General features: G+C 35.0%; 1 protein-coding gene across 2 annotated transcripts in view; it reads left to right on the top strand.

Annotated features, from left to right (window-relative positions):
* Nup62cl (nucleoporin 62 C-terminal like) overlaps positions 1–25,118 on the top strand; it is an 85,380-nt gene that overhangs the window by 4,058 nt on the left and 56,204 nt on the right. The gene's annotated exons all lie outside the window — the stretch shown is intronic.

The raw sequence follows: 25,118 nt of genomic DNA, 5'->3' as shown, positions 1-25,118 counted from the left end.
CTTTTTATTTCTCTTTTTCTTTTTAACTTCTGCATATGGGAGAAAACATTCAATCCTTGACTTTCTGAGTCTGGTTTATTTCACTTAGCATTATGTTCTTCTCTTCCATTTATTTACCAGCAAGTGTTATGATTTTATTCTTCTTTATAGCTGAGTAAAACTCTCTGTGTGGGTATGATATACATCATATAATATACATTATACACACATACACACACACACACATACACACACACATATATGCACACACAAATACATTTTCTTTTTCTTTATCTATTTGTCTATTGGTGGGCACCCAGGTTGGTTCCATAACTTGGCTTTTGTGGATTGTGCTACTGTACATATTGCTATGCATGTATCACTATAGTGTGCTGATTTAAGTTCTTTTGGATAAATACCAAGAAGTGGGATAGCTGGGTCATATGGTGGTTCTATTCCTAGTCTTTTGAGGAATCTCCATATTCCTTTCCAAAGTGGTTGTACTAATTTGCAGTCCCACCAACAATGTATACGTGTACATTTATCCCCACATCCTTGCCAGCAGTTATTTGTGTTCTTGATGATTAGAACTGACTAGAGTGAGAAGGTGGGATAAAATCTTAGTGTAATTTTGATTTGCTTAAAATGCAAAGCTGTAGTTTTGTTAATTTTAAGATTCTATAGTTAGGCTTTTGGATAAGTAGAGGCTACTAGAAGAGATCTAGAGGTTGACAGAAAGAACTCAACAAGGCAAAGACAGCTTTTCTACTGATAGCCACAGATTTTGAGTATAGGCCTGTTTTCTAATTTTAAATAAGATAGTGATATGCAGAGGAATGCTAAAGTGTACTAAGATCCTGTTTGTTAAAAAGGATAGAGAATACTAATTGACTTTAGGCTTTGTTAGAAGAACATGAATTTATGCCTGTATCCTTAAATAATTCAAGAGAACTCATACAAATTAATATAATTAAAATATATAACTTGTAAACCTGGTGAAAATGAAGGGAATAAAGAAAATTCCAAAAATACAGATATGCAAAAAAGATAAAAAAATGCATAGAGTATGGCAAATACAAAACACAATGTAAGATGGAAGAAAACCCCTATTATATTATTTACAATAAAACCAAATAAGTTAAACTTGTCATTGGTTTGAATAATTTCAGTTCTGTATGCTATTTACAAAAACTACACTTAAAATGACACAGAAAAGTTGATTGGAAGAGGATACACTAGGCAAATACCAACCAAAATAAAAATGATGAGGCAATATTAATGTTAGACAAAATATACTTTAAGGCAATTTAATAATAAATAGGCACTTTGTTTTGGTGTATAGAAGAAAATCTACCAAGAGACTATCAACCATGAACTTCAATATATGCTCCCAACAACATAGTCTTGAAATAAAGAAAACAGAACAATAGAATTATAATTAGAAATTGATCATTCATAATAACAATGTGAGTCTTTTAAAAACACCTTTGTCAGAAACTGGTTAAGCAAAATAGATTTAAAAAATAAACAAGAATATGAACAATTTAAAATTTAAATGAGATGAAAAGAAGCATATAATGTTATGTGAGACATGTAATATAATATTATAATTTATAAAAACATAACATGTGCAACCCAGGAGGGTGGTGCATTTGGGAATACAAAATTAAATACAAGTGCTTTTGTTCTGCTCAGTATACTTCCCTGTCTGTACCTTCCAGGACTGAGTTACTACACTTGAAATCATCATTTGGAGCTCACATTTTAAAAACTTTAAGATGTGTACATGACTTAGAAATAAGTATGTTGTAACTAATACATTCAGTATTGTACTTTAGACTTATTCTTGGGAAGGCTTTTCATTATAACCATGATACTAATACTATTCAAGTTATTATTTCTCATTAATTTTAAGTGGTATACATAAATTCATATTTTAACATTTTTTAAATGGAAATGAGTCTGCCAGTTGATAGTGTCTTTTGGCTAGGTGGTAGCTGTGACATGATAATTGTTCTTGCATGCACAAGTGATATGAAAATGTCTACACTCAAAACTTGTATGATGAACAGCTGGGGTGAAAATTCCCTGAGACAATGTGGAATCACCTTTAACTCCAAGAAACCGGTAATTGTAGGGAAGAGAATGGAGGAGGTGATAAATTAGATTTAGTTATCAATATGATGAAATGAAGACAAAAGGTGACTTACCTATACATTTGTAAAACCAGCTTAAGAGCATAGCAAAAATGACTTTCTTTTTCTTTTTTAAAGAAAAGCTGCTTCAATCATGTTCTTGGTGACTTAGGAGACATCCAAGAAATTGGATTTGAAAAATGGATTAGGAATATGAAGTCTAGAGATAACTTAACTAAGTTACTTGGCTTAAGCTTTTTTAAAATGTATGCATGTTTGATTAAAATCTATGCTGACAATAAAAAACTATTTTGAAAAGCATAAAAAATTAAGTAATAAGGAATTATGACAGGTTGATATTTTTTCCCTTCCTTTCTTAGTAGTACACAAAATAATAAGACTCAGCTTTGTTGAAATATTTTTGAAACTGATTACTTAAAATTATCTTTCCCAGCTATTGTGTAAATATTAATTTTGAGCACATCTGATTTCATTAATCTTGACTAGGATAGGGTTATAAATTCACAGTGATTTTCCCATAGCACTTTAAGATATTTTTTCTATTGTTTTCTAAGATTTATTGTTGATAATGAAGAAGCTGATGTCAATCTGGCTGGTACTACTTATTAGGTATTTTTTTTTGTCTTTGATAACTTTCAGATTTTTTTCCCCTATATTTAATATTCCAGTTTTTAAATATATTGTATGTAAGGAGATATGCATGTTTGTTTGGGAGTGGTGAAGAGTTGCTTGCTTGCACTTGGTGACCTTTTTGATCTGAGAACTCATTTTCAGTTCTAGCAAATTCACTTATAAATCCTTTGAATATTGTTTCTGCCATTCCATTTTTCCTTCTATATTCCTTCTTGATACATATTGGACCATCTCTTTCCCCTCCCTCCCTCCCTCCCTCCCTCCCTCCCTTCCTTCTTTCTTTCTTTCCCATACTTTTATCTGCCCTGTGATCTGACAGTTTCTTCTGTTTTCTTCTTTACAGTTCACTGATTTTTTTTTTCTTTTCAATTGTGGCTAGCCTATTATTTAAGTCTATTTCTTGAACCTCTTTCTTTCTTTCTCCCCCACCCCCAGTACTGGGCATTGATTTCAGGGTTGCTGTGCTGCTGAGATACATCCCCATCCCTTCTTATTTTTTGAGACAAGGTCTTACTAAGTTGCTTAGAGTCTAAGTTGCCAAGGCTGGCCTTGAACTTGTGATTTTCCTGCCTCAGGCTCTGAGTTGCTGGGATCCTCTCTTTTTTTTTTTTTTTTTTTGGTGTTTTCTTTTTTCTGCACAATTTAATAATGATAAGTAACAATGTAAAATATTGACAAGTAAATATTGATAATAATAAATTATTATTATTTCAAGGTATTTTCTTTTTTTTAATTGGTTGTTCAAAACATTACAAAGCTCTTGATATATCATCCTTCATACATTTGATTCAAGTGGGTTATGAACTCCCATTTTTACCCCAAATACAGATTGCAGAATTACATCGGTTACACATCCACATTTTTACATACTGCCATATTAGTGACTGTTGTATTTTGCTACCTTTCCTATCCCCTACTATCCCCCCTCCCCTCCCCTCCCATCTTCTCTCTCTACCCCATCTGCTGTAATTCAATTCTGTCCCTTGTTTTTTTTCCCCTTTCCCCTCACAACCTCTTATATGTAATTTTGTATAACAATGAGGGTCTCCTTCCATTTCCATGCAATTTCCCTTCTCTCTCCCTTTCCCTCGTCTCTGTTTTTTTTTTTTAAGCTTAATGGTGTATTTGTTTATTCCCCAAAATCCAAAATATTATTTTACATATGCAGTAGCCACATTACAAATATTCTTTGGCCTCGTCTCTGTTTAATGTTAATCTTTTCCTCTTGCTCTTCCTCCCTGCTCTGTTCTTAGTTGCTCTCCTTATATCAAAGAAGACATTTGGCATTTGTTTTTTAGGGATTGGCTAGCTTCACTTAGCATAATCTGCTCTAATGCCATCCATTTCCCTGAAAATTCCATGATTTTGTCATTTTTTAGTGCTGTGTAATACTCCATTGTGTATAAATGCCATATTTTTTTAATCCATTCATCTATTGAAGGGCATCTAGGTTGGTTCCACAGTCTAGCTATTGTGAATTGTGCTTCTGTGAACATCAATGTGGCAGTATCCCTATAGTACGCTATTTTAAGGTCTTCAGGGAATAGTACGAGAAGGGCGATAGCTTGGTCAAATGGTGGTTCCATTCCCAGCTTTCCAAGAAATCTCCATACTGCTTTCCAAATTGGCCACACCAATTTGCAGTCCCACCAGCAATGTACAAGTGTACCCTTTTCCCCACATCCTCGCCAGCACTTGTTGTTGTTTGACTTCCTAATGGCTGCCAATCTTACTGGAGTGAGATGGTATCTTAGGGTGGTTTTGATTTGCATTTCTCTGACTGCTAGAGATGGTGAGCATTTTTTCATGTACTTGTTGATTGATTATATGTCCTCCTCTGAGAAGTGTCTGTTCAGGTCCTTGGCCCATTTGTTGATTGGGTTATTTGTTTTCTTATTGCTTAATTTTTTGAGTTCTTTGTATACTCTGGATATTAGGGCTCTATCTGAAGTGTGAGGAGTAAAGATTTGTTCCCAGGATGTAGGCTCCCTATTTACCTCTCTTATTGTTTCTCTTGCTGAGAAAAAACTTTTTAGTTTAAGTAAGTCCCATTTGTTGATTCTAGTTATTAACTCTTGTGCTATGGGTGTCCTATTAAGGAATTTGGAGCCCAACCCCACAATATGTAGATCAGAGCCAACTTTTTCTTCTATCAGATGCAGAGTCTCTGATTTGATATCAAGCTCTTTGATCCATTTTGAATTAACTTTTGTGCATGACCAGAGAAAGGGATTCAGTTTCATTTTGTTGCATATGGATTTCCAGTTTTCCCAGCACCATTTGTTGAAGATGCTATCCTTCCTCCATTGCATGCTTTTATGCTAAGCCTCTTTATTTGTAATACTAAAATCCATTTCTTGGATTTTTCTTGACTCTTTTTAACATTTGTGTATTTGTTTTATGGGTGCTGTTTTTTATCTTGAGTTCTTAAACATATTAAACATTTTAATGTGCCATTCAGATCACTCTATTATCTCTAATTCCTTAGAAGAGAGTTCTCTCATTTTTAGTATCTAAAGATGGCTTAAATGTTTTATCATTCTTGTCTATAAGTTTATCATCTTGGGGCTTTTTTTTTTTTTGACCAAGTGTGACCTAGGAAGTGGACACATCTCTATTGAGTGATATCATGGGTAAACCTGCCTGGACTCTTGAGGTTTCATCAATTCCTAACTAGTTTTCATGTTAACATCTTAGCTTGAAGTTTTCATACCACAAAGGTAAATTGAATTCAGGCCATTTTTGCATATGTTCTGCATTGGCTTGGGGTTCCCACATGTCTCCCCAGTCTTTTCCACTCTCCTATAGATGTTTCCCAGATGTAAGCTTCACTAAGTTTCTGCTCATTGAAGAGCCAGTAGCTTTACCCTGTGGCTTTAAACATACTCGGTTCAGCATTTTATTTTTACGTGTTAGGGCACAGATCTCTTTCAGGTCTTCTGCTTTGACTCTAGCTGCTAGATAATTCTTTTTAGAAAAATCTTTGTTTTGCAATTAAAAATGTTTTTATTAAATGATTTCTTTTTTAAAATATTTATTTTTTAGTTGTACTTGAGCACAATACCTTTATTTAATTAATTAATTTATTTTATGTGGTGCTGAGGATCGAACCCAGGGCCTCGGACATGCTAAGCAAATGCTCTACTGCTGAGCTATAACCTCAGCCCCTTATTAAATGATTTCTAACTGGTAATTTTAGAAATTTGGAATGACAGGATGTGATTCCAGTGTGGATTCCATGTGTGATATTCAATTGGAGGTCTCGTTGAGACCTCTAAAATTTTTTTCTTCCATTCCTCTTACCCCCTTTTAGGGGTTGGAGTCATGAGCAGGTTTAATTATGGAGAAACTGGTACCCCTACAGGTAGGTTCACTTTTGACTCTGCAGAGACAACCATCACCACTACAACCACAGGGTTTACTTTCTCTACACCTGATATAGGTAGGTTTAATTTTGGGACTCCATCCCAACTGGTTGTAAGTACATCTTCATATTCCATCAGCCTGTTCTCATTCGATAATCCAGCTCCAGCAAAATAGACTACAGGATTCAGCTTTGGAACACCAGTTGCATCAACTCCTGTCCCACTAGGAACTGGATTTGCCTTAGGGTAAGAGTAAACAGTTTCTGATTCTTTTAGTAACTACAAAAGGACTGTGTCTCAAACACAAATTTTCCATTTAGAGCTTAGACAGGGTGATGAAATAGTATGGCATTTCTTAAGCAATTATTTGAAATTATGCCACTTATTCCCAAGAAAGTCTTATAAATTGTAGTCATCTTGGAGTTGAGGCACAAAGGATATTGAATTATGATGTGTGGTCTCCCGTCATTTTGCGTGAGCCATAGACAGGAAATACACATTGAATTTTGGATATATATCATCTAGAAATTAAGCTGTTTATTTAGTATCTCTCAAGAGAGATCTTCATCTATTGATTATGGTACTGATCTTGATTATACAGTTCCCCCTCTTGCATCTCAGAATTTTAAGGGAGTCACTCTTCTAATCTAATGCCTTCTAAGTAAATCTATTTGGATCCATGTCTTTCAGTAATACCTGATGACCATATGAAAGCTGAGGCTTTACCTCTGGAATTGTTCCTTATTCTGTTATAGCTATCTAATAACTTGTAATTGAATGCTAAATAGTCTTTTTTAAGAGGGGTAACTTAAATATTGAAGCATTTTGCTGTGGGTCATGAAATACATTTAAAAATTCCTAGAAATTGTATTAAAGAGATGCTTGTTTGTGTGATTCTATGTCTGAAACAAAAACGTATGTTGTTTAATGTAAAGTCTGCTAGACTGTCAGAAAGAGGAAGTATAGGGCTAGGAATATAGCTCAGTTGGTAGAGTGCTTGCCTCACATGCACAAGGCCCTGATATTAAAAAGCAACTGTGAAACAAATATTTGAGTCTTGGCTTTGCCATTTACTACTTCTATGATTATGAGCAGGTTATTTAACTCCTCAGTGCTTAAATTAATGTAGGTAAAATGCTTAGAACCTTTTCTGGTATGCAGTGGTCACTTAATATGTGTTAGCTCTTATTGTTGTTTTATGAAAATGTACATTTCCCTGCAGTGTTGCATATGTTGGATATTATCCTTTTTTATGTGTGTTCTTGAAGTAGATGGTTTAACAGTGAAAATAGCATTGTCATAATCTTTTTTTTTTTAAAGAGAGAGAGAATTTTTAATATTTATTTTTTAGTTTTCGGTGGACACAACATCTTTGTTTGTATGTGGTGCTGAGAATCGAACCCGGGCCGCATGCATTCCAGGCGAGCGCGCTACCGCTTGAGCCACATCCCCAGCCCCATTTTTTTTTTTTCTGTTTCAGTACTAGGGATTGAAACCAGGTGTATTCTGCCACTGAGCTATGTCCCTAGCTCTTTTTTTTATTATAGTCAAGGGTCTCACTAAAGTATTCAGAATGGCCTCAAACTTGTGATTCTCCAGCCTCAGCCTCTCGAATCTCTGGGATTATAGGCGAGTGCTACCATGCCCAGCTCATCATCTTCATTTAAATTTTTTGATTAGCAGTAAGGCAGAATTCAAGTTTTTAATTGATAAACCATATTTGTGTGTGTGTGTGTGTGTGTGTGTGTGTGTGTGTGAGAGAGAGAGAGAGAGAGAGAGAGAGAGAGAGAGAGAGATTGCCTTTTTATGTCCTTTGCTCAAATTTCTAATATGATGCTTATATTTTCTCCATTAATATTTAATTGCAATGCTTTAACCGTTTGATATTTGTATAAGCATTATTTTTAGAGTTTTATAAGTATCTAAAATATTATAACTTTTAAATTAAGAATTTATTTTGACATAATTGTAGATAATTTTACAGGTAAAAAATAATACAGAGAGATCCCACATACCCTTTGCACTGTTTTTCTACTTGTATTATTTAGCATAACTATAGTACAGTTTCACCACCAGGATATTAATATTTATAGAGTCAAAATATAGAATCTCTGTCACTACAAGGAACCCTCCTTCATTTTATCCTTTTATAGCAGCATCTACTTTTTTCTGTTCCACCCACTTTTTAACCTGGCAACCATTAATTTGATGTCCATTACTAAAATTATCATTTCAAAAGTGTTATATATTTTGATCCACAGCAACACACACATAAACACAAAGTTATGTGCATGAATCATACATTATATAATCTTTTGGGAATGATTTTTTTTCAATCAGTGTAATTTTATGGAGATCCCCAGATTATTATGTGTATCAGTCCTTTGTTTCTTTTTATTGCTGCATACCGTTTTGTGAAGGTATTGCAAGTTGCTTAAGCATTTGCCAGTTGCCTTAGTCCATTTTGTGCTGTTGTAACAGAATATCTGGGACTGGGTAATTTTTTTGGAGTACTTGGGATCAAACCCACTTGCTATGTAAGTGCTCTACCACTTAGCTACACACTCAATCCTTTTTATTTTTATTTTTTTTTTTAAATTTTGAAACATGCTCTTATGAAGTTGTCCAGACTGACCTCAAATTTGCCATCCTCCTGCCCAAGCCTCCAAAGTAGCTGAGATTATAGGTGAGTGCTACTGCACCTGGCCCAGACTACATAACTTATAATGAATTCATTTCCAGTAGTTCTGGAGGCTGGGAAGTCCAGGGGCATACATCTGACCAGGGCCTTCATGCTGTATCATTCAGTGGCAGAAGGTATCGCGTGGGCAAGAGGCAGGGTGAAAATTCACCCTTTCATAATGAACCCACTCCCATAAACATGATGTTAATAAATTCATGAGGATAGCACCTTCATGATCTAGTCACATCTTTAAGATTCTACCTCTTAACACTTTCACATTGGAGATAAATTTCTAACCCTTGAAATTTGGAGCACACATTCAAACTATGGCACCCATGGATGAATATTTGTATTGTTTCTACTTTTTGACTATTACAAATAAAGCTGAAGTATTTGTGTTCAGGTTTGGGGGTTTTTGTCTTTGGTTTTTGGATTTTGGTGGACATAAATCTTCATTTTTCTGAGATGAATGCCTAGAATTGCAATTGCTAGGTCATGTGTTAATTGAATATTTAGTTTTATAAGAAATTGCAGAATTGTTTCCAAGATTGGCTAGACCACTTTCCAAATGCACAGGCAATGTATATATGCTTCAGTTTCTCTGCATCCTAGCTACCATTTGGTGTTATCTCTATTTTTAAATTTTAGCCTCCTATAGATAATGATACCATATTGTGGTTTTAGTTTGCAATTTCCCTGATGGCTAATGATGGTGAACATCTTTTTCAGTGATAATTTCTTATCTGTATATCTTGTCTGTTCATGACTTTTTTCAGTAAGGAAAAAGGTATCCAAAATACCACTGTATTTTATGGGTCCTTTTTACATAGAGATTTGTGTAATGCAAGTTGATAATATGATTACATAAAAAGTAGAAGTGCTGTTCGTGTAGGGTTTTTTCTAATGTTTAATTTTTTATTTTATTGATTTTAAAGAGTCAACTCAAAATCAATCACATATTTTTTCCTATTTTTAAAATTTCATTGATCTGTGCTCTTTATTTTCTTTCTTACACTGCTTTGAGCCTTATTTTTGCTATTTCTTTTCTAGGTTCTTGATTTAGGAAGTTAGATTATTGATTATACTTTTCTAATTTTGACATTTATGCCATAATTTCACTATCAGCATTTTTAACTGAATCCCAGAATTTTAAAAAAAATTTACATTAAAAAAACATTTATTTTAATAGGCATAGTGTATATGAATGCATATATAGGTAAATATAAATTCATGTAAATATTCAAACTGTCAGAAAACACAGTTAAACAAAAGTATAGAAAATGGCTATAATCTTATTTTCCTACTATTTTTAAACATCTTGGTAGGTACACTGCCTGGCTCTTGAAGATGAGTCCCACAAACTTTAATATATTTTAATTTTCATTCAATTTTCTTTATTTTTATTTTCCCTTTAGTCTTCCACTTTGATCTATCAGTTATTTAGTAGTGTATTTGGTTTCCAAATGTTCAGAGATCTCCCTGTTTCCCTTTGGTTATTGATATGTAGTTGTAGTTGGAGAACACATCTTAATTCATTTAAATTTGTTGAGATTTGGTTTATGGCCCCCAAATATGATCTATCTTGATATTTGTTTCACAAATGTATTTGTATTTGTTAGGTAAAGTGTTTTATAAATGTCACTTAGATCCCGACGGTTAATGGTGTTTTTTCCCATTATAGTTGTACACAATGATGTGATTTTTTGTTATATAATCAGTCCCCAGTACTTCCCTTTCCTCCCTGCCTCCCACCCTTTGGTCCCTTTCCTCTACTGATCTTTCTTTAATCTTTAGGATATCCATTTCCACCTTTCTTTTCCTTTTTCTTCTCTGACTTCCACATATGAGAGAAAACCTGACCCTTGACCTTCTGAGTTTGACTTATTTCACTTAGCATGATAGTCTCTAGTTCTATCCATTTTCCTGCAAATGCCATAATTTCATTTTTCTTTATGGCTGAAAAAATAAAATTCCATTGTGTATATATACTACATTTTCACCAAATTTTCTTTATCATCAATGGTGTTTTTGAGTTCTTCTGTATCCTCACTCTTTTTAATGACTAGTTGGTAACAGAAGTGTTGAAGGATCTTGTGTAATAGTGAATTTACGACTTCTTTCTGTCTTATCACTTTTTGTTTCACGTATTTTGAAGTTCTGCCATTTGGTGAATAAACATTATTGCTAAAAATTATTAGAGAATTGGCCCTTTTATCATTATGTACAATCTCCCTCTGTCTATGGTAATTTTCTTTGCTCTGAAGTTTACTTTATCTGATAATAATGTACCTTCTTTTACTGTCTTTTGATTAATGTTGCATGGTATGTACTTTTTCATCTTTTTATTTTCAGTCTGCCCTTTGTATTTTAGAATGAGTTTCATGTAGATAATATACAGTTGAGCAGAGTTTTTAAAGCCCCTCTGCTAATCTCTGTTTTAATTGATATATATAGGCCAATTGCATATATTATAATTATTGCTATGTTAGGGCTGAAGTCTGTGTCATCTTTAAAATTTCTTTGCTGTTTTTTATTTCTTATTTCTCTATTTCCATTTCCTGGTTACTTGAACATTTTTTAAAATTCCATTTTCATTTATCTGTGGAACTTTTGAGACTATCTCTTTCTGTAACTCTTTGAATAGTTGTGCTAGATATTATATATACATAATTTATCATGGTCTGTTTGAGTCGTTTTACCAATTTGAGTGGAGTGTAGAAACTTTTCCTCCCTATATGTTCCTTAACCCACCCACGTTTGCAATATAATTCTTAAATATTTCCTTTACATAATAACTAGAACCACATCAGACAGGGTTAATTTCTGCTTCATCCATAGGTGCTATAGTTTGTGTGCCCCAAATTTTAAGTGTTGAAAATTTATCTCCAATGTGAAAGTGTTAAGAGATAGAATCTTAAAGATGTGACTAGATCATGAAGGTGCTATCCTCATGAATTTATTAACATCATGTTTATGGGAGTGGGTTCATTATGAAAGGGTGAATTTGCACCCTGCCACTTGCCCACATGATACCTTCTGCCACTGAATGATACAGCATGAAGGCCCTGGTCAGATGTATGCCCCTGGACTTCCCAGCCTCCAGAACTACTGGAAATGAATTCATTATAAGTTGTGTAGTCTGGGCCAGATGCAGTAGCACTCACCTATAATCTCAGCTACTTTGGAGGCTTGGGTAGGAGGATTGCAAATTTGAGGTCAGTCTGGACAACTTCATAAGAGCATGTTTCAAAATTAAAAAAAAAATAAAAATAAAAAGGATTGAGTGTGTAGCTGAGTGGTAGAGCACTTACAAAGCAAGTGGGTTTGATCCCAAGTACTCCAAAAAATTTACCCAGTCCCAGATATTCTGTTACAACAGCACAAAATGGACTAAGGCAACTGGCAAATGTTTCAGCAAACTGTAGTACATTCACACAGTGGAATTGTATGCAGCAATAAAAAGAAATCAAGACAAATTAAAAAGAAATCTAGTTATATTCACTGCCGCAGTCTGGCTGGGCACAATTCAGGAGCCACTTGTCAAAAGAAACTAACTTTATTTTTAGAACCACACAAGATAAACAAAACAGCTCCTCAGGAAAAAACCCTCAGAGCCCAACTGCCACCACCGGCTTCCCACAAGCCACACACCCCAACAACAACTTCCTCCCACAATCCTCCTGCTCTTGAGGCCGATTGGCTGGGTCGCATGGGCGGAGCCAAAAAAGTCCCCCAATGAGCAGCTCCGTGGTCTGAAAGGGCAGGGAAACAGCCCAATGAGCATCACCGCAGAGGAGCCAATCAGCTAGATGTTGCTAGATGTTGCTGGGGCTGCTGTGAGCCAATCATCAGCTGGTAGTCTGAAAGGGCAGGGAAACAGCTCAATGAGCATCTCCACAGAGGAGCCAATCAGCTAGGTGTTGCTGGGGCCGCTGTGAGCCAATCATCAGCTGGCAGTCTGAAAGTTTGCTGGAGCCCCTTCGGCTGTGGCTCTCAACATCTCCCCCTCTCTGTTTAAACAAGAAGCATGTGGCTTAGGGACCGTGTCTGCCTTAGGTTGTCCAATAGTACATATGGTCCTTACCCGTTATTGGATGAGCTGACCTCAAGGCGTCAGCCTCCTGTCTTAGGTTGGTACCATAGTAATTGGATCTTACCCGTCATTGACTACCAGTCCAGTATACAGCCACACCTGTGTAGAGGTCTTCGTACCAGCGGGGGGGTGAGGTTCTTTGCCTCACCTCTGTTGGCCCCCAAATTTTAGCTGAACGATCATGACAAACAGAAGGGAGGAAGATACACCAAGCCAGTTGATGGCTCCTTTTGGAAAAATTGTACCATCGATGACACCATCAGCATGTATACCCCAACACTACCAGAAGTTGCTGCACCAACAGATAGTTCACAATGCATACAAGTGAGTTCATAATGCATATAAGTGATACATAGTCCAGGCAAGTTCTGCAAGCAGTTCAGTGATGGCTATTGCAGAAGCTGTAGATTGGTTTTATCTTTGTCTTCATGCACTGGGATGAAGATAGGAATTCTGACAATAATGGCTAAAGAAAAATTATATAACATTATATAACATTCCAGAAGACACTAAAAGAAAACAATTTTCTTAACAATTTACATTGTCTTCACTGAAGATAGGAATTCTGGCAATAATGGCTAAAGAAAAAATTATGTAACATTCCAGAAGGCACTTAAAGAAAACAATTTTCTTAACAATTTACATTGTCTTCACCGGCACTGGGATGAAGATAGGAATTTTGGCAATAATGGCTAAAGAAAAAATTATGTAACGTTCCAGAAGGCATTAAAAGAAAACAATTTTCTTAACAATTTACATTATCTTTAAGAGAATTATTAAATATAATGAAAAGGAAAGGTGAAAGTAAACAAACAGATCTGTTAACCTCCTTTTTTGTTCACATTTTAAAACAATCTTCAACAGCTGTTTACCCAATTTAAATTAAACCATTTAAATCACGTGAATAAAAAAAAATATTTGGATCCATTTTTTCATGAGCGCTCATCATATATGACATATGGACATACGTACATTCAAACACAAAACACAAGTGTGCACACATAATACATACGACACATAACATAATAGTAAAGGCCTTATAACATTTTACAGGTGAAATCTCCATTGCAATGTTTAAAAACTCTATAGTCAAAAAATAGGACTGATCAGCAAAACATTAACCTAGGTCTGTATGAGCTCAAAAAAAAAAAAATATGGGAAAGGGCAATAATAAAATAGACATTGAAAAAAGCATTCTGGTTCTGTCGCAGATGTAAGAATAACCAAACTGGAGTTCTGGATATCACATCTTCTTTTTGGTCTGTAGAAATCGCTTTAGTTAATCTGTCTGGAATCCAAATCAGCTGCTGTTCTCCCTGTGGAAACACATAAACAGACCCCCGACTCCAGGCAATCACTGGGTCAGGACCTTAGTTAATCTCTCTGGAATCCAAATCGGCTGCTGTTCTCCCTGTGGAAACACACAAACAGACCCCCGACTCCAGACAATTACTGGGTCAGGATCTTTCCATTGTCCTGTTAGAATATCCTTCCAAAGTACCTTGGGCTTATATACATTTTTTGGACACATATGCCTTTCCGCAGCACTAAGCCCTGATGAATCCAAATTTAAAAAGTTTAGAGTAAAAAGGGTTATTTTAAGTTTATCTTTGGGGAATATATACCCCTTCCCAATTCCTTCTTTTTGCTTTAATAAGTACATTTTAATAGTTTGATGAGCTCTTTCAACTATGCCTTGTCCCTGTGGATTGTATGGGATTCCTGTTATATGAGTAATGCCAAATGATGAGCAAAATTGTTTAAAAGAGGTAGAAGTATAACCAGGGGCATTATCTGTTTTTAACTGTTTTGGAACGCCCACAGTGGCAAAATTTTGTAAGCAATGAGCTATAACATCTTTAGTTTTTTCTCCGGCATGAAGGGAGCCCATCAAAAATCCAGAAGAAGTATCAACTGTAACATGCAAATATTTTAATTTTCCAAATTCTGGCAAATGTGTGACGTCCATCTGCCAAATATGGTTAGGTATCAATCCTTTAGGATTGACTCCAAGATTAACTTGTGGTAAAAAGGTCACACAATTTTGACATTGTTTTATTATTTGTCTAGCTTATTCCTTAGTTATTTTAAAACGCTTTTGTAAAGTATTAGCATTGACATGGAACTTTTTATGAAAATTTATAGCTTCTTCTAGTGTAGAGAAAATATGTATGTCATGTGTAGTTTTATCTGCTAAATCGTTGCCCAAACTAAGGGCTCCAGGCAATCCTGTATGTGCCCTGATATGTCCTATAAAGAATGGATCTTTTCTGTCCCAGATTAGACTTTGTATAGTGGAAAGCAAAAAGAAAATAGTAGAGGAAGGGGAAATCCTACCAGCATCTTCAAGGGATACTATAGCATTAACTATATACTGACTATCGGAAAATAAATTAAATACAGAATTTTTAAACATCACAAAAGCCTGTAATACTGCCTTAAGCTCTACCTTTTGAGCTGATTGTTTGGGTACTAAAAATGTAAAAGTTTGATCCGGTGTAACTATTGCTGCTGTACCATTATTTGATCCATCAGTGAATATATTTGGAGCATTCCCGATAGGTGTTTTTCTTGTCATTTTTGGAAAAATTACAGGATGTGATGACCAAAAAGACAATAAAGGATTAGATGGTAAGTGGTTATCAAATGAAACATTAGATTTGCACATGATTATTGCCCAAGTATTTAACTCATTAGCTAACTCATCAATTTGATTCATAGTATATGGAGTAATAATTTTATTACAAGGTCGCGGGTTCGTTCCCCGTACGGGCCACCAAATGCCGCAGTCTGGCTGGGCACAATTCAGGAGCCACTTGTCAAAAGAAACTAACTTTATTTTTAGAACCACACAAGATAAACAAAACAGCTCCTCAGGAAAAAACCCTCAGAGCCCAACTGCCACCACCGGCTTCCCACAAGCCACACACCCCAACAACAACTTCCTCCCACAATCCTCCTGCTCTTGAGGCCGATTGGCTGGGTCGCATGGGCGGAGCCAAAAAAGTCCCCCAATGAGCAGCTCCGTGGTCTGAAAGGGCAGGGAAACAGCCCAATGAGCATCACCGCAGAGGAGCCAATCAGCTAGATGTTGCTAGATGTTGCTGGGGCTGCTGTGAGCCAATCATCAGCTGGTAGTCTGAAAGGGCAGGGAAACAGCTCAATGAGCATCTCCACAGAGGAGCCAATCAGCTAGGTGTTGCTGGGGCCGCTGTGAGCCAATCATCAGCTGGCAGTCTGAAAGTTTGCTGGAGCCCCTTCGGCTGTGGCTCTCAACAATTCACCCCTATTTTTGTTCTTTATATTGTTGTTTCTTCCTTCCCAAGGTTCCAAGATTCTTTATTCATTTTCTTTCTGTTTACATAACTTTCTGTAGACATTGTTTTAGGGTGGCTTGCTGGGAACAAATTCTCTTGAGTTTTCCTTCATCTTTCAATGTCTTAATTTCTTCTTTATTCCTGAAGGATGGTTTCACTAGGTATGGGTTGACAGTTATTTTAATACTTGAAAAGTATTGGAGTACTTCCTTGTTTCCATAGTTTCTCATGAGAAATCTGTCATTCAAATAATGTTTCCTCTATAGATTGGATGTTATTTTTTTTTCTTACTGCTTTCAAAAGTTTTTTTTGTATTTAGTTTTCAGAAGTTTGTCATGTTTCTTTGTGTAGATTTATCAGATTTATCCTTTTTGGTCTTACTTTGCTTCTTGAATATGTTGGTTTATGTTTTTTGTTTAAAGTTTTCCATTATTATTTCTTTCAACCATATTTTAAGCCTTTCCTTCTAGAGCCTGTTAGATCTTTTGTCATAGTCCCACAGGAACTTCACTTTGTTATTTTTTTTTTCAGTCTGGTTTTCTTTGTTTTCAAATTAGATAATTTCTATTATTTTATTATCTAGTTCACTGATTCTTATCTCTGTACCCTCTTTTCTGCCGCTCCATTCTTCTACTGACTTTGTATTTCAGTTAAAATTTTCAACTCTAGTATTTTCCTTTAGTTCTCTTAATATCTTCTGTTTCTTTGCTGGGCTTCTTTTTCTTTTTTTCTTTTTTGCTGAAGCTGTTTTTTTTTTTTTTTTTTTTGTACTGGGGATTAAACCCAGGTGCACTCAACCACTGAGACACATCCCCTGCCATATTTTGTATTTTATTTAGAGACAGGGTCTCACTGAGTTGCTAAATGCCTTGCTTTTGCTGAGGCTGGCTTTGAACTTAAAGTCCTCCTGCCTCAGCCTCCTGAGCCACTGGGATTACAGGTGTGCGCCACCGCACCTGGCAGAATGAGTGATTTTTGATTGAAACCTGGACTTATTCATATTGTGTTATGAAAGTCTGTGCCTGACAGTCTTTAGCTGAAACTATTTGAAATTGCTCTGGCAGGAGAAGGGTGCTACCTTGTTCCTGCAAGGTGAAATTAGAACTTTATTTTTTCCACTTGGCCACAGTGGACATCTGAGGTGAAGGTCTTCTAAATACTGCTAGGCATGGTGGACATTCCTGCCCCCAGTGTGGTTTCTACTGACATGTAAGGACTAGATTTATTAACTGCAGGAGGAAATTAAAAAATACTTGGCTTTCTTTGATTCCCACCCTGGCTGGGCTATTGAGATGCCTTATTTCACGCTCAGAAGGGTACAAGTCTAGGCTTCCCATCTTGCTGCTTGACTGTATAGGTGGGTGTAGGACTGTGATACTTGGAGTAGAGTGGGTTCCTACCTAAATATTTGTTATCTTGTTTGGCTCTGCCTTTCCTTATTCCTTGTCTACAGAGAGCAAGATTTTGTTGGAGACTGTTTTTGGTCTGTATGCATTGGCATTTCTGGAGTGCCAATCTATTTAACTCCAAGCCTAGGATATATGATGCAAAAAGGAAACTTAAAGAACTCAATATGATTCTCTTTCTTTAGTATTGAAATCCCTAGTTGGTTGCCTTCTCCTTTCTACCTTTCAGGGTCTTCTTATGTTTGTTGTGTATATAATGTTAAAGGGTTTTAGTTGTATCTAGCAAGATAAAGGGAAAAAGGTTCATATACCGCATCTTCATGGAAATGGAGTTAAGATTTTAATTTTAATTAATTTATTTTTTTAAAGAGAGAGAGAGAGAGAGAATTTTTAATGTTTATTTTTTAGTTCTTGGCGGACACAACATCTTTGTTTGTATGTGGTGCTGAGGATCGAACCCGGGCCGCATGCATGCCAGGCGAGCGCGCTACCACTTGAGCCACATCCCCAGCCCAAGATTTTAATTTTTGTATTGCCAATTTTTTTATTCATCTGAGCCCTTGTCCTGGGCTTATTTACATGGGCCTTTCACCTTAATATTCTAAATTCTTTGTTATTTTTGCTGAATTACTAGTGAATTGAACTATTGTATTTTCTTAAGTCGACATCCTTTCCCTATTGATGACTCTATCCCTTATACACCAAATTATTATATGTACTTGACTCTGCTTCTGGACTTCTTATTTTGTTCCATTTATCTGTCTTTTATTGTTCTAGTATCACTATTTTCATTATAGTAGCATGCTATCTCCAAATTGTAGGGTAAGTCCACCTTCTTGAACCATTATGTTAAAAAAATCGTGGCTATTTTCTTTGCATAACAATTTATTATATTTGTGTATTCTTGTGCTTATATCACTAAATAGAGGAAATCATGATATTAAACTTTTTCTCTAGTGGTTGTCTACTGGAGGCAGTTTTGTGTACCCCCATTCTTTTCTCCCCAGCAAATATTTGGCCATGTTTGGAGAGATTTTTAGTCATCAAGACAGGGGAGGTGTTACTTACATGTATTTGGTACAGCCCAGGTATCCTGTTGAACATCCTATAATATATAAGATAGTCCTCTGCAGCAAAGTATTATCTGGCCCAAAAGATCAGTAGTGCCATATTGAGCCTAGTCTAGTCCTAGAGGAAAATAAGATTTTATATTTTAAATCTTTTCTATTTTAGAGTAAGACTCATTTAACTTAAGAGCAAATCATATTAAGTGGTATTACCCCTGGATATGTGATTTAAGGTCAAGCCTTGAAATTATGCCAGTTCTGAGACAAATGATCAACATTTAAGATATAGGCATAAATCAAGTACAAATTTAATTAGAGATAGTGAAGGTTTCAGTAATACAGCCAGTTACAAAATAAATAATACAAAAATCAATAGCTTCTCTATGTTTAAGCAATAGTAGTTGGGAAACATAATGGAGAAAGGTCCCATTAACAATTTCAGTCTAGAGTATGAAATGCCTAGAAATAAACTTTTAGAAATATGCATGACTTAAATGAAGAATTCCATAAAATTTTACTAAGGAATATAAAAGAAGATGTGAATAATGATGAGACCCACTGAATGCAGATTCAGTAATACGAAAATATCCTTTATCTGCAATTTAATCTGTACATTTAATGCAATTCTTGTAAAACCATAATGGGAATCTTTGGGGGGAATAAAAGGAGAGAAGGATTTGACAAGATTCTAAAGTTCAAATGGGGAAATAAATGCATGAGACTAGCTATCTCTTGTTTTTTAAGGAAAGAAATGATTGAGTCCTTTGGAAAATATATGAAAATGTATGAATTTATTCTATTCCTGTAGATTTAAAATGTTATGTAATGTAAAAATAAATGAATTCTGGGACTACAATAATTGAAATTGTGTATGGAACAGATATAGAAAGAAAAATCAGTGAAATATTTTAAAGTACAGAAACAAACCTGTGTTTCAGAAGGTGACATTTGAAATCCATGGAGGGAGAGGCTGGAATATTGAATAAAGGAATTGCAATAGCTGGCTAACTGCATTTTTAAAAAATTTTTATTTTTAGTTGTCAATGGACTTTATATGCGGTATTGAGAATCAAACCCAGTACCTCATATACTCTAAGCAAGTGTTCTACCACTGAGCCATAACCTCATCCCCTAACTGGATTTTTGAGGAATATTTACCTAAAAGATTAATCAAAAGAAATCTTGCTTGAATTAAAGGTTAAAAAAAAAATGGAACCAGGGGCTGGGGTTATGGCTCAGCGGTAGAGCGCTCGCCTTGCAGTGCAAGGCCCTGGGTTTGATCCTCAGCACTACATAAAAATAAATAAATAAAATAAAGTTATTGTGTACAACTACAAAAAAATAAATATTTTAAAAAATGGAGCCATAAATATTTTGAAAGCATAGGTGAATGTAAAAATGTGTAAATAATATTTCAGGTTATGGAGAGGAACTTTATTTATATATAATTTTTAAATAATATAGTCAAATAATTCCAAAATAAAACTACAAATGTTATCAATAGATATACTGTCCCCCATCTGTACTGTACTGCACCTGTACCCTTTCTACATTCAGTTAATGACTGCAATTGTATATGTACTTCCATAACTACTTCTTGGATTTATTAGCAAATAAATATATATCCTTAGGCCTCTACCTTTTTTTGAAATAAATTATATACTCTATACAATATTATTTTATTTATCTTAATTTTTAAACTTAAATTTTATATTACACTTATTTGAAAGTTTTGCAGTTTTTCACATCAGTTAGTACATAGAGAGATTCCTCAGTATTTTCCATAGTATCATGGCATTCTGTAATCTCAGTGTATAATAATTTGCATATCCAGTTCCTTGACAATGAGAATTTGAGTTGCTTCCTCTATTGCTAATACAAATAGCAATGTAATGAGTATAATTTTCATGTCATTTTTCAGGCATACAAGCACATCGTATATGTGTATAATTTTATTTTGTTTTTTTGATTGAACTCGGGGGCACTCGACCACTGAGTCACATCCCCAGCCCTATTTTGTATTTTATTTAGAGACAGGGTCTCATTGAATTGCTTAATACCTTGCTTTTGCTAAGGCTGGCTTTGAACTGATGATCCTCCCACCTCAGCCTCCTGAGCTGCCGGGATTACAAGTGTACACCACTGTGCTGAGCTTAAATGTATACATTTTTATTATGGTAAAATATACATAGAAAATTTAATCATTTTTTAAAAATATTTTTAGCTGTAGATGGACACAATATCTTTATTTTACTTATTTTTACGTGGTGCTGAGGATCAAACTGAGTGCCTCAGACATGCTAGGCAAGTGCTCTTCCACTGAGCCACAACCCCAGCCCTTATTTTAATAATTTTAAGTATATAGTTCTGTGGAATAAAGTACATTATTTATGGATTAATTTTCTAAGGAAGTATTTACGGGTTTAAAGAAAAGGTGAGTTTGTAATTTTTAAAACTTTGGCTACTTGCTTTCGACAGGAGTTGTACCAATTTACACTCCCATTAGGAACCTGTGAGGCTTCTTGTTTCTTCAGGGTCCTTATCAGAATGTGTTACTAGCTTTCAAGTTCTTTTCATCAGTTAAGTGGAAAGTGTTCTCAATGTAGTTATAATTCCTAGTATTCTCTTAAAATGATATTGAACACTTTTCACATGTTTAATTGGGAGTGTATTTTAAAACATGGCAGGAAGACAGACCATAAAGGAAAAAGTGATGAAAATTTGGCTACAGATAAAGTAAAAATAAAATTAAAGATCAAAGACAAACTGGGGTAGGGGAGTTTTTATACCATAGGGCAAAATAAATAGCATTGTTATATACTCTTAATAAAATCAGTAATAAGCAGATAGTATTTTCTAATACGAAAATGAGCAGATGACATGAATAGGCAGTTACAAATGAAGACATTAAAGTGGCTGTTAAGCCTGTAAGAAAAATTCAGCCTCAACAGTAGGTGATGATTTTTAAGTATCAATATGTTTCCTGTAAAACTCGTTATTTATTTAAAACTGTACATGTGGTTCTCCTCCTAAGTTTAACATAGAGATACTCCATTGTGCATATTTTAAGTAGTTGGAAGTACATGGTTAAGTTCCCAGTTCCTTCCTATCATCTGCTCCCTACCCACTTCACTTCCAGCAGTCCTAAATGTTTTTGGATAGCCGAATCTTAGATTATATGTTGCCATGAATTGCTCTACTTCTGGATGCAGAGTAATAATGGATGCAAGTACAGTTACTTATTAAATACCTTTTCCTTTTAGAGGGGAGATAGAATATCAGTAATTACTTGTTAGATTCTAGAAAAAGTTGGTTCGATTCTGCAGAAACATTTATTGAACACTTACTACCATGTGCCATGTACTGTGATCTACACTGAGTATGAAAAGATAGTAATTTTGTTTTTAAGTAATTCATTTATCTTATTTAAGTCTTTATGCACTTAATAAGCCCCCCCCCCCCCTTTTAGGAGCCAGGATTGAACTCAGGGGCACTCAACTACTGGATCTCACTGATTTGCTTGCTATTGCTGAGGCTGACTTTGAACTCACAGTCCTCCTGCCTCAGCCTCCCAATATGCTGGGATTACAGTTGTGTGCCACTCTGCCCAGCTCCAGCTTATTTGTTTTGTACTTTTCTTTTGAAATTTTAAAGCAAGAAACAGAAAATCTATTTTCTGAAAATTTATTCTTGTCTTCTCTTTGTTTATTTTGTGTTACTAGAGATAGAAGCCCATCTGAGCTGTATCCCTAGCCGTTTTGATTCTGTTTTGAGTAATGTTTGTGTTAAATTGCCCATGTTGACCTTGAACTTGTGATACTCTATTCTCAGCCTCCTGAGTAGCTGGAATTACAAATGTGCACCACCACCCATGGCCTGTTTATTATTTTTTAATCATAGTTTTGGTATGACACAACTTGCATTCCTCAGAGTTCACTCATTTAAAATAAATAATTCATTAAATTTTAGTATATTCTAAGTTTGCAACCATCAATATAGTCAATGTTAGAACATTTTCATAATCCCCCAAAGAAACTCCATACCTATTAATAGTTACTTCCCATTCCTCTCTCTCCTCATAATCCCTGGCAACCACTAATCTGCTTTCTGACTCTATAGATTTCCCAATTGTGGATATTTCATATAAGTGGAATCTTAAATTAGTTGGTCTTTTGTGGCTAGTTTCTTTTAATAAGCATAACATTTTCAAGGCTTATCAATGAATCAATACTTATTCCCTCCTCCCCCTTTTTCTTTTCTATTGGGGATTTAACCTATTGGCGCTTAACCACTGAGCCACATCCCCCAGCCCTTTTTATTTATTTTGAGGCAGGGGCTCACTAAGTTGCTTAGGGCCTTGCTTTGAATTTGCAATCCTCCTGCTCCAGTCTCCCAAGTCTCTGGAGCATGTGCCACCATGCCCAACTTTCTTTGCCTTTTTTAAAAAAATATTTTTAGTTGTAGATGGACACAATACCTTTGTTTTATTTATTTTTATGTGGTGCTGAGGATCGAACCCAGTGCCTCATACATGCTAGGCAAGTGCTCTCCTACTGAGCTACAACCCCAGCCCCTTCTTTTCCTTTTGATGGCAAATAGATTTCATTATATGGATATACCATATTGTAGTCATACACCATCAGTTGATAGACATTTGGATTATTTCTGTTGTCTTTTAAGTCTATTATGAATAATGTTGCTATGAATATTGTGTATACATTTTTATGTGGGTATATATTTCATCCTTGGGTATATATATATAAGTGGAACCCTTTGAGGAAATGTCCAACAGTTGTCCGGAGAAGTTATACCATTTTATATTCCCAGAGTAGTGTAAGGTTTCTAATTTCTCTACATGCTAACCAGCAGTTGGAGTATAACCATCCTAATGCATATGAAGCAATATCTCTATGTGGCTTTGATTTACAATTCTGTAATAACAAATGACATTGAGCATATTTTCATGTGCTCATTGACTATTTTTATCAGCAACTTTTCATCTTTCTGACCATTCTTTTGTAGTCACATTTCCCTCTGACCATAACCTGGAAAGGTCTCATGTCATTAGATTTTTGTCACCTGGATAATCCAAGTCAATCTCAAGATATTTAACCTTTACCCTGTTTTAAATAAGTCCTTTTTGTCAAATAAGGTCATATATTCACATGTCCTGAGAATTAGAATGTGGCCATCTTTAGGAACCATATCTGTCTACCACACTATATTAACAATGCTAATACTTCTTTTGATCCCAAAACATGAGGTTTTCCCATTTACTAGGATATCTTTAATTTCTTTCAATGATGTTTTATATTTTTGTGTATAAGTCTTATAATTATTTTGTTAACTTTATTTTAAGCATTATATTCTTAAGCAATCATAAAAGGAATTATATTCTTAATTTAATTTTGGATTATTCATTGCTATAATATAGAAATGTAATTTTTTTATGTTGATCTTATGTACTTGTTCTTGTTGAACTTGTTTATTTTTCTAATAGATTTTCTTGGAATTTTCTGTATTCATGACCACATTATCTATGAATATAGTTTTACTTTTTCCTTTTCAATCTGGATTCCTTATTTATTTTTCTGCTTAATGGTCTTGGTTAGAATTTCAAGTGTACTATTGAATTGAAGTGGTATAAGTTTTTTTGTTCCTGATGGTAGTAGAAGTATTCAGTCTCTCACCATTAAGTATGATACTTATTAATGTTCGTTAATGTTCATTAATGCTCCTTATCTTGTTGAAGAAGTTCCCTTCTCTTCCTAGTTTGTTGGGGGGTTTATCATGAAAGGTATTGGATTTTTGTCAAATGCTATTTCTACTTCTTTTGAAATAATGTGTTTTTAAATAACAGCATAATTGAGATATAATTCACATCTTAAAATTCACCCTTTGAAGGTGTACGATTCAGTGGTTTTTAATATAGGCACAGAGTGTACAGCCATCACCACTATGTGATTTGAGAACATTTTCATTACCCCAAAAAGAAACCCTGTACCTATTAGCTGTCACTCCCCATTACTCCCTCCTTCAGCCCCTGACAACCACTAATAACTTTCTGTCTATGGATTTGCCCACTCTGGATATTCCTTATAAATAGACTCATGTAATATGTGACCTTTTGTGTTTGGTTCTTCCATTTAGTATATTATTTCCAAAATTTATCCATGTTGTAGCATTTATCAGTACTTAATTCTTCTGAGTGCAGGCCAGATCTTTTCAAGCTTCCTTAGTCTCTGGTTATCTCTGATAAATTAAGCCTAAATTTATGCTTTTTTTTTTTGGTAGTAGTGATTGAACCTAGGGGTGCTTAACCACTGAGCCAAATCCCCAGCTGTTTTTATATTTTATATAGAGATAGTATCTCAATGAGTTGCTCAGGGATTTGCTAAGTTGCTGAGGCTGGGCTTGAA

This window comes from Callospermophilus lateralis, chromosome X (genome assembly GCF_048772815.1).
Source record: "Callospermophilus lateralis isolate mCalLat2 chromosome X, mCalLat2.hap1, whole genome shotgun sequence".
Lineage (NCBI taxonomy): Eukaryota > Metazoa > Chordata > Mammalia > Rodentia > Sciuridae > Callospermophilus > Callospermophilus lateralis.
This window is presented reverse-complemented; position numbering and strand designations above follow the sequence as displayed.